Source organism: Lipotes vexillifer, unplaced genomic scaffold, assembly GCF_000442215.2.
Source record: "Lipotes vexillifer unplaced genomic scaffold, Lipotes_vexillifer_v1.1 scaffold1111, whole genome shotgun sequence".
NCBI lineage: Eukaryota > Metazoa > Chordata > Mammalia > Artiodactyla > Lipotidae > Lipotes > Lipotes vexillifer.
In genome coordinates, this window is record NW_006795034.1 from 1,143,091 (window position 1) to 1,153,659 (window position 10,569).

The window sequence follows — 10,569 nt, forward strand, 5'->3', positions numbered from 1 at the left end:
CTTTCTCACATTTTCATTTCAAAATCACTTTGATCAACTTCACAGAATGTAATTTTGACAAGGTACAGTTTTCTCAGTCTTTGTTTCCCCTCTTTTGTTCCTCCTAGAATATTCCTCTCACCATGACTAGTTACAATTTCTTCACCCTCCATAAATGTATTTTCTGTATCCTCAGCCACATGAACCTAGTCTTGTTCTGAAATTGCCAAAGTGAAATAAACAAAAGGAGCAAAAAAGAGTCTATTTAAAACTAAAAGTTTCCTAAAGCTTTAGATTGCATAAAAATCCAAGATATAGACTGCATTTATTTTACTATTTCAGAGTAATTTTTGAGGATAAAATCTTCAGAAATATCCATGGATAAAACAGATTGAGGGAGTTAATCTGATGTTCAACAAGTGGGACAGGGAAGGGGAAGGCCCATGAGATGCCCATGGTGAGGACAGAGGCCTTTCCCACAATGAAGGAGGTAGACATGCTGCTTACCCTTTTCTCCCGTGATGGATGTGTCCTGCACATATCTTGTATTCCTAAGAGAATTTTTGGTATTCATGACTTTGTTAATAATAATAATAGATGTAAGAAACCAATGAATCCCCTGCCTCTCCCACAAGAGAACAAAGCAGTCCTAATTATCTACCACTAGGAAGTCGGTGCCAGTGTGGATTTATGTTCCCTTCCAAACTAGAATACAGCATCACAATTGATTTTCTTTTTCCAATTCTAATTTTCCAGACCTATTAAAATGACTCTAAACCAAACTGCTGTGAAAGAAATAATATTGGCTTTCTCCCATTATCCCTTTCTTTTCTCCCTTGTCTCCTTTCTACTAAATCAAATTAATCTGCTTTAAAAATAGAAAAGATAAGTGATTATATAATCTTCTAAGGGAGGCAGGAAGCTGTGGGACATAAGGCACAAATGAAATGCTCACACATCGGGCATATTTAGACAATATGCATGTCAGTCCAAGTCTTTTGTGGCCTGGTACTGTGGGGATGCAGCCAATGGAGGTGGGGAGGCTCTCCCCCTCCTGGGGCCCCCAGTGATGTGAAGCACTTTCTGAGGGAAAGAAAATGCTTCTACAAGCCCAGAGAAAATGTTACGATGCCACTCGGAGCTCTTGTCACTCAGAATTAGAGCCTTGAGGCAGTGAAGAGCCCCCTGTGACTTAATCTTGACACAGGAGAGGAAGGGGGACTTTTTTATCAGCCCAGCTGGCACTGTCATTGTGCCTTTAAAAACCTTATGTGAGTTTTGCTTTTAATTTATATGGAAAAAATCCCTACAACTCAATGAGAAAGCAATTTATCCATCTCAGGTAAATAGTGAAACTTCACTGTAACAGAAGCAGGGGCTCCTCGGCCCCTAACTTCATTCCCTAAAAACCAAGCTTTGGTCCTGCCCATCCCTGAAAAGACAAGACTTTGTCTAAAGAAAAGTCAATTGAGTGGAAGGATGATATTCTGGGTGAATAGAGTTATTTTAAGAAGCCACCAGCATTTGCATTTCTAAACTATTAGGAGATAAAATGAAGGGAAAAATTTTAAATGCATATACATATATACATGTTTTAAAATCTAATTTGAGGTCATAGCTGTAATTGCAAAAGCTTTGGATTGTGTGTCATGCTGGAATAATGTTGTGTTAGTGAATGTAGAGCATTCAGCATTACTTTATGCCTCATTGCATCCTAAGTGCAATGCTATTTCAATACAACACCTACCACTTTTAAGTCTTTATGCTTAAGTATGTCTTGCTGGATGAAATCAAGCTACAAATTGGATAAAATTGGGTCCTCCCAGCTGATTCTACTGCTACAAGTTCCAAAACCCAATTGTTTTCTAAATCCAATTCCATGAATTCAGAATCCAAATTATCATGATTTCTTGCACTGCAAAAGAAATACAAAAGCTCAACTTGTTTCAAAGATGAAAAGCGTTTTGTTTTGTTTTTTTTTTTAGTCCATAAAAATAAAGTTAACCTCTTTTCACATAGGCCTTAAAAACAGCTTAGAAATGGAGCAAGAAATATTGGAGAAAACATAACCTGCAGGACTTTTGAGACACAGTGAATCCACTGCTTAGGCAAAAAAGTCCTTTATTTATACAATTCTATCCAAAATATGTCAGAGAAAACCTGCTCTGTCTTTACTGTCTTTTCATGCTTGTTTGGTAGCTCAAGTCATTCTACTGCCACCTAAATCTGTGAGTGCAACAAGTTTACCTATTTTAAAAGACAATATTCAGATCACAATGTCTTTTCATCTGGCAGTTAAAGATGCATTTGAAAAGATAACCATGTATAGAGTCCACCCTCAGAGGATTTATGTTTTACTAAATTGTACAGAGTGTGCTGAGATGGGATATGGATTTTCAGTGTGGCAGGAAAAACGAAAGTTGAACCTAACGGGAATTCAATCTGGTATCAAACAGCAATTACTACTGATTTTGAAGATCCTTATATTAATTTTCCAAAATCCTTTTCATTGCAGAAACAAAAGCCTCTTCACAACAGTAGTATTTTGTTTGGAAATATTTTGGGTGGACAAATCTAATAAAACAAGCTGCTAAAAACAGTCAGCAGTTCTTATTCCACACACTTATTTCAATTATGCCAAATGAAGGCTGTATTTATAAGAGAAAAACTAGCTAACTAAAGAAAAATATTGGATTATCCATGGGTGGGTGCTGTAATAATTTATACAAATTTATGCTTGATCTCAGTTATCCAAATAATTAAAATACCAATAGCTACCTTGAGGGAAAAATAGTCTAAAAAATGGCATTATAAGTGGATGCATTTGTATTTGTTTTCAATGAAAGAGAAAGCATATTGATAATATAGCAGGGTAAAAACATTTTGGTAAACAAGAAGTACACTTTGGAGAGATTATCTGATCCCAGATCAGGCACTAGGATTCTCTGACATAGGTCTCAGCCCTCTTAGGAGAACCTAATAATTCAGTCTATGTGACCTTGGGAGAATTTAGACTGAATTAGATTGGGTTAGAGAAGGAAGCACTGTCATCAACACTAGGTAAAAACAAGTCATAAATAATAACACCACCACCACCCCCTGTGAGTCACTGAAGAAGTACAACAGTAAGGAAAGCCACAGGCACAATTATTTCCATGGCCTGGAAGTAAGCACTGACCAAATGCAGCTCTCCCCTATCCACACCCTCAGAGCGATCCCAGTTGATGTTTGATATGATGGGGGGTAATTTAGGATCCCTCCTTCTATGTGGTTCTGATTTTTGTTCATAGACTGTACCTAGATATTCAGTTTCTCCCGTTCTCTTTCTTCCCTGTAATGACTGCCTCCTCATCTTGGTTGCTAACCTGATGATCTTTGGTCAGTAATCTGCTGGCTAGTTCCAGGACTACCTTCCCTGTATTATACTTGCCTACCTCAATCACTGCTGTCAAGCCCTTAACCTAGAGACCTCCACAACTAAACAGGGTAATCTGTCTTGATGACTTTACTTACTGACTTAATTTATGTACTAGTCAATTCAACTAACATGGTCTGTTGGCTTCTCCTGCCCAAACCTCAACACCCTTCCAAAAAAAATAACTTGGGGAAATTACAGGTGTAAGAGAGAATCATAATTTCAGGGGCATGGAAAGACAGAGAGAGAGAGAAAGAGAGAGAGAGAGAGAGAGACAGAGAGAGAGAAATGTATATATTTCTATGGACAATTTGTACTAACGGTCCATCCTCACTATTTGTTCGTGGATTTCATATTTGCAAATTTCCCTACTTGCTAAAATTTATTTGTAATCCTCCAAATCAGTACTTGCAGCATGCTCACAGTCATTTGTGGTCATGTGTCAAGTGGTGAAAAACGTGAGTTTCCTGATCGGCTGAGGCCAGTATGGCAATGCTCTGCCTTCTTGTTCCAGCTCCCATACTGTAAACAACTGTCCCTTTGGTGGTGTATTTAGTGCCAAAGTTTTTGTACTTTTGTGCTGTTTGTTGGTGATTTCACTATTTAAGATGGCCCCCAAGTATAGTGCTGAAGTGCTGTCTCGTGTTCCTAACTGCAGGAAGGCTGTGATCTGCTTACAGTAAAAAGCTTTATTCAGGCATGAGGTACAATGCTATTTATAATTAAATGATAATAAAAACAGTACATGTCAAAATGTGTGAAACACAACCAAAAGAAAAAAAAAAATTAAAAAGTATAGCTTTGAATACATATACCTAGAGATTAGATTAAAACTAGTATTTAATTATTATTTGAAAGAATTTTAAAACAAGGATATAAATATGGTCTGAATAAGTGGAGAGGAATTTTATTTTCTTGAATAGTAAATTTAATTGTATAAAAATGTCAATTCTCTCATTAATGTATAAATTTAATGTAACCCCATTCCTATTTTCAGCTAGATGTTTTGATAAACATACTTAAAATTAACATAGAAAATAAATATTACAAATATGTCTCAGACAAATATAAAAAAATAAAATAAGGGGAGACTTTTCCAACCAAGTATGAAGAAAAACTACAAGGTCATTGTAATAAAAGTCATGCATTAGCACAAGAACAGACAAATGGACCAATGGATCAAAAGAGAGTACACAGAGATAAATAAATGCATATCTGGGGAGTAAATCAATGATTTAAGCCAACATGGAAAGGATGTTTTGTTCTTAACTTGGGTGGGGGATAGTGGCTCATTTTGTGAAACAAAATAAAATTGGATCACAACACATACAAAGTTGGACCTTAATGGATTAAAAATCTATCAAGTTAATAGGAAAAAGGTAGGAAAATATTGTGAATGATATGGATAAAGAAATTTTAAACAAAATTTTAAAAACAAATTGTAAACCAAATAATTATAAATGGACAAAAGTACGAAATGTGTGATATACTGAGGGAAGATATTTGCAATGTTTAAAAACAATCATTATTCAAAATATTTCAAGAAGTCTTTCAAGCTAACAAGAAAAAGAAATAGGAATGTCAATGGAAAAATAAATACAAAGGAAATGAAAAAGCAGTTGGCAGAAGAGGAAATTAAAAAAACACCAACAAACATAGGAAGATGCTCAAATTCATTAGTAACTAGAAATTGAACATTAAAATAGCAATATGTATCAGCAAGATATCTCTTTCAACCGGCAAAAACTAGAAACCTGGAAAATACCAAATGTTGGTGAGACTATGGGGTTACAGAGACCCTCATGTAGATGAAGGTAGAATATTGTAGTCATTCTGAGGAGCAATCTGGCATTATTTATTCCAACTTAGTATATTTACACCCTCTGGTCCAGCAAATTCTTACACAGGGTTGGGGAAGTTCATCACAGTATTACTCGCTGTATCAGAGTCTTAGAGACAGTCAGCATATCCATCACCGGGAGAGCAGGCATGTTAATTTAGATAAATGTACAACCCAAAGTTCTAGGTAGTAGTTAGAAGCAACAAACTAAATAACCACCTACCCACATAGATCTCTTACAAAACAGTACTGAGTAAGAAAAAGAGGAGGAGGGGAATACATACACAATACCACACACACATTAAAAATGCATACAGACAGAAGGACAACACACACGTGTAATGATGAGAACTGGAGGATTTAATTCATTTAATCCTATGCAACTGACTTACACATAGTTAAGTAATTTTTAAAGTTTTATTAGAAACAATGATATCATATAGACCTCCATCCTCGAAAAATATGGCATTTTAGTGAGCCAGACAGTTCTTTATAAAAAGAACGCCTGGTCAGAGAAAATCGTTCATTATGTTTCTCACAGATCACACTCCAACAGAAATATTTTCCCCAGATTTGAGGCTCTCACTTTAAGCAGAACCTTGATGAATGGGGAACACATCTTGTGTAAAGAGCTTGGTGGGAGAGAGGACTGAAAATCACCTAATATGAAGAACAGGGAGGTAAAATGGAACCATTTTACCCAGAAGCATAGAAAGTATATGTATCTCTCTTCAATTAATTTATGAGCTCTCATGTGGAAGAGACACAAGACACTAAATATTGCTTGAGAGTTGAGAGTGGTTAAAAACAATAGGTGGATCCTACAGTCAAGTAGATTTAGGATAAAAACAAAAGGGAAATTTCTCACAGTGAGAAAGTCCCAAATGGGGATAGATATAGGATGGGTTCTTTGCTTGGCATTTTTCATGCAGAAGGTAGACATCGTTTGTCAAGAATAAACAGATTCTTGTCTTCGAAGTGAGGGCCAAGGGACTGGACTGTAATGCTCCTTCTACTTCCTAAAATTTGGTAAATCTAAAGACTTTAAAAGGCCTAATGCAAAGAAAAATTAAATTTTAAGCAATTGGCTTTCGTTTCTTTTCCTCAAATTTGGATGAAGCAATGACTCTAGTGGCTAAATAAGCCATTGAATTGAAAAAAAAAAAAAACAACAACTAAGAATAATTTGAGGATGTTCTTTCTCTCTGCATTATTTGTAATGCCAGTGTGTCATCCTTATTCATAAGTTCCCATTGAAGTTAGTAAAGAGACACTTTGATGGTTCAGGTATTTACTCATACATCAATCTATTCTCATACCTATGATTAGAAGTTTTCCACAGCCATGAGCATGTACCACAGGCATCTCTTTCTCCACTGGGCTGGGAAGAACATGCCTAGGGTGTGAAATATTCATAGCTGGAAACTTCCCATGTCATCATGTGATTCAGATTTCCATAATAAAATTGACCATCAGTCTTAGAGCATGAGTTCCCTCAGAAACTATATCACTGCTAGCATCATTAGCACTTGAAATATTCCAATGGTGTATTAGCACATAATGCCTAAAAGACAAGTTTAATTCATTCTTTCTCCTTCTTTCTAAGTCTTACTCCTATTTTCCTTTCCCTTTCCTCAATCAAATTCAAACTCCACCTTAAGGTATCTAAGCACTCTTCGAAGCAATTATAACAGGGCTGGAAGGGCAAAAATTTTAAACTTGATTTTCTAAATAAAATGAGTCATGGTGAACTTTATATCTCAATTTTGTGCACTTTAGAAGATATGCTAATCGATTCTTATTTTATGTTAATGTGATTATATAGTGAAAATATAACTCTAGATTATAGGGATACTTTTTTTTTTGCGGCATGCGGGCCCTTCACTGTTGTGGCCTCTCCCATTGCAGAGCACAGGCTCCGGACGCACAGGCTCAGCGGCCATGGCTCACGGACCCAGCCGCTCCACGGCATGTGGGATCTTCCCAGACCGGGGCACGAACCTGCGTCCCCTGCATCGGCAGGCAGATTCTCAACCACTGCGCCACGAGGGAAGCCCCAGGGATACTTTTCTTTCTTCATTTACTGGTCACTCAAAAACATTCAATCATGCTTAGTTCTTTTTCACTTCAGGTATAACATTCTTACTCACATCACATCACTTTCCATTTTACTAAAGTTAATGAAAGGATCAGAAACCTATCTTTTAAGGATTATGAAAAGAACAAAATAATGATATCACTAGAATGAGATTTATGACATTAAATGCTGAAGCTGTGTATACACTGGTGAACTCAGAGCTGTCCCAGGAGGTAAGCAGAAAGCTTTGCTGCTGACCAGGGGTCAGCAGACAATAGGCCTCAGGCAAAATCTGACATACTACCTGTCTTAATAAACAGGTATCACTGGAACACAATCATACCCATTAATTTACACATTGTCTATGGTTGTCTTCATGCTACAGAGTTGTTGAGTAGTTGTTCCCGAGCCCATATGGTCTTTAAAACCTAACATATTTAACATCTGAGCCTTGCAGAAAAAACTTTGTTGACCTCTGCCTTAAATATTCTGAAGTCCTAGGGACCCTTAGTTAATCCTCACACAATAGCCTTGAATAAACATGGGTAAATAAAAGATGCCACAAAACTGGGTGGAGAGAAGAGATACTACAGCAGGAGAGGGAATTCAGCTAGAAGAAAAGTATTAGTGAGGATTTTATTAATTCATTCATTAGACATATCAAGAACCTAGTAGGTGTTAGTCACCCTGCCAGGCCCTGGGCACACAAATGAGAACAAAGAAGATGTAATTTCTATCCTCCCAGAACCTAGTATAGAATTCATGTATTAAATCAACTCCAAAATACATATAAAACTGCAGACTGTAGTGAGTACTATTACTTACTGCAGGGTGCTATGAGAAATAAAAGCTTACAAGTTGAAGATGGACACCTGCTTTATTTTTTCTGAATTAATTTCTCCCTTCTGGTAACAGTAATCCTCTTTCTCAGGAGAACTATGTCTCCCCCATCTAAACTTGGATTTCTGGAAAGGCTTGCAAGACTACCCTTCCTCTGCCCACAGCGTTGGAAACATGACACCATCTGGGTTAACTGGCGTTGTCCACGTTCCCAGTTACAGTGATTGGTGCAGGAATAGTTCCATGACTCAAGCCTAACCAATCACAAGCCTTCCTTAGTATTTATTTTTAGGGAAGAAGGGAAATTCTCTTTCTTCTTTCCTCTTTGGTCTTGATGCAGTAGAAATGTCAGCTCAAAGCTCTAGGGGTCTTATTCTCCTTCATGTGAATTTGGAGAGAGACATGGACAGACAGAAACAGAGATATGTATCTAGAGAGAGACAGAGACAAAAAGAGATGGGGGTAAGCTCATGGTGTTTGAGATCCTGGATTCAAATGTCCCTAGAACCAAAGACAAATAAGAACTGATCAGAAAAATGGGTTTTTCATGTAAGATCTCACCTAAGTTTCCCCAGATGCTCCAAAAAATGGAATAGTTGTTGTTTTTGAGATTGAGGTTACTTTGATACCAGAAAAAGGACAAAGAGTTGCTGAGGGTGTTTGCCATGTGTAATTGGGAACAGGGAGTGTGTGTGTGTGTGTGTGTGTGTGTGTGTGTGTGTGTGTGTAGAAGGGTAGGTGTGTAGGAGAAGGAGAAAAGAACATGGTTTAAGCCAGAAATCTAGAAATCATTCTTTTTACTATTTCTTCCTTCATTTCCAATGTTCAATTTATTATAAATCCCATGAATTTAAAATAGTGGTTCTTAAAGTAAAGTCCCCTGGCCAGGAACATAAATATCACCTGGAAACTTGTTAGAACTGTAAATTCTCAGGCTTCACTCTAGACCTCCTAAATCAGAAACTGACTTTAGGGTCCAGCAATCTGTAAATCATGCTGAAGCTTGAGAACTCCTGATTTAAACTTTTGAACAACTCTGGAATTTGTTAACTTTTCTCAATCTCCACTGCCATCCACCTAGTTAAAATGCCACCATTCCTAGCCAGAACTCTGTAGTAGACTCCTAATCATCTCTCCAAATATAAACACTCCCTCCAACACATTTTATTTTCCACAGAGAAAACTGTCTCAGCCACTTCTATTTTAATTAATTATATGAGCATCTGGGCACATGTGAAGACCCATTCAGAAATGCTGTCCCCTATCTCAAAGACAGCCTGAAGCTCTCCAGTGTTTGAAACTGCCTCCAAACACTAGCACAAGTTTCTCAGGATGATTCCCTGGCTTGTGCCCAAAGGAATTCAGAGTCCTGCTTCAACTGCTATTAGTTAGTTTAGCAGGGAGCACACACAAATTCAATCATTCCTTGAACAAATATCTATTTAGCACCCACTACATGGCACAGATGGTGTTCAGTCCGGGGAGTCCAGAGGTAATGCAGAGCTTGAGCTTGCCTACACAAGTTTCTAGTCTAATCGGAGGAGACGGTAAATTGGGCTAAGAGCTAAGTGGATAAGTGATATGTGGATAAGTGTTCTGAGGGGAACAATCAAGTTGCAGTATGAAGAATAATGGGGGTGCATCTCCATAGAGAACAATGACGAAAGGCCTCAGAAACAAGGAACCAGCCATGTTAACAACAAAGAAACAAAAATAGAGAGGGAAACAGGTGCAAATGCCTTGAGGCAGGTAAAATCTTATGCTAATTTGAGAAGACCAGTAAGTCTGGTCAGAAGCGAAGGAAATAAGTTGAGGCTGGAGAGTGCAGAAGGGTCCGATTGTGAGTCCTAAGTGAGTGAGAGCAGTTTGGATTTTATTCTAAAGGCGACCGCTAAATTACACAAGCCGCTCTTCAAGAGAACAGACACGAAGAAGGTAAGACGGTTATGGATGGCCCTGTTGAAATCTGAGCTCTGAACGAAGAAAATTGTTTTATTGGGTCAGCATATCAGTTCATGTATATTAAGAATCAAGGAGGCTTTTGTGGGCTAACCTGGAGAAGTCACCATAATTTCTAGTTTCTATAATAAAACACCTTCCAAAATCTAAAGAAAAAAAAAACTTTAGAAACACAACCTATAAAGTTGGGGCTCATCTCAACAGTTCTAAGCATATTTAAAATTAAGTTACTTGATATCAATACTTTCACCTCTTAAGTTAAAAGTTAAACATTTCTTTGTTTTTTAAACCTATGATCCTCTATCATCCAAAGAGTCAATTACTGATGGTTTTCAATCCCACTTTCGGCTCAGACATCCCAACCACATATTGTTTTAATTTATATTTTATTTTAAGCTTTATTTAGCTCTTCCCTTGTTCTCTTTCATTTATTTAAATATGAATATGTTCAGCAGGCAG